The sequence below is a fragment of the Carlito syrichta genome, unplaced genomic scaffold (genome assembly GCF_000164805.1).
Source record: "Carlito syrichta isolate Samal-C Ts95f unplaced genomic scaffold, Tarsius_syrichta-2.0.1 Scaffold304324, whole genome shotgun sequence".
Taxonomy (NCBI): domain Eukaryota; kingdom Metazoa; phylum Chordata; class Mammalia; order Primates; family Tarsiidae; genus Carlito; species Carlito syrichta.
In genome coordinates, this window is record NW_007248420.1 from 1 (window position 1) to 1,148 (window position 1,148).

A 1,148-nucleotide genomic window follows, 5' to 3' on the forward strand; every position below is an offset into this window, starting at 1 on the left:
TCTTCCTAACCAGAGACGTGAAAGACCTTTATAATGAAATTACAAACACTGCTCAAAGAAATCAAAGCTGACATGAACAAGTGGAAAAATATTCCATGCTCATGGATCGGAAGAATCAACATTGTGAAGATGTCCATCTTACCTAAGGCAATCTACAAATTCAATGCAATACCCATTAAATTACCAACAACATTCTTCTCAGACCTAGAAAAAACAACACAGGAATTCATATGGAAACACAAACGTCCAAGAATAGCCAGAACAATCCTCAGCAAAAAAAACAAAGCAGGTGGTATCACAATACCAGACTTCAAACTTTACTATAAAGCTACAATCATCAAAACAGCTTGGTATTGGTACAAGAACAGGTATATAGATCAATGGAAAAGAATTGAGATTCCAGAAACAAAACCTCAATTCCTCAACCAACTCATCTTCGACAAAGCCCCCACCACCTACCAGTGGGGAGAAGAGAACCTATTCAGTAAATGGTGCTGGGAAAACTGGTTGACCACATGCAGAAGATTGAAAACAGGACCCTTATCTATCCCCATGCACAAAGGTTAACTCCAAATGGATCAGAGACCTAAATGTAAAACCTCAAACCATAAGAACCTTAGAAAAGGAAGGAAATACTCTCATGGAAATCGGAACTGGCATCCAATTCCTGTACAAAACCCGAAACCCACAGGACTTAAGAGAGAAGATAGACAAATGGGACCTTATTAAACTGACAAGCTTCTGCAAAGCCAAAGAAACCATCAAGAGAGCAGGAAGACAGCCTACAGACTGGGAAAAAGTCTTTGCCAACTCTAGGTCTGACAAAGGCTTAACATCCTGGATCGACAAGGAACTGAAATGTACTGAAAAGAAGAAAACAAATAACCCCATTATAAAATGGGCAAAAGATATGAACAGACACTTCACAAAAGACATTTGAGCAGCCAACAAACACATGAAGAAATGCTCAACCTCAGGGAGATGCAAATCAAAACCACACTGAGATACGACCTAACTCCAGTCAGAATGGCAATTATCAACAACTCAAAAAATAACGGCTGCTGGAGAGGGTGTGGTGAAAAGGGAACACTTCTACACTGTTGGTGGGAGTGTAAACTAGTGCAACCTCTGTGGAAAGCAGTGTGAAT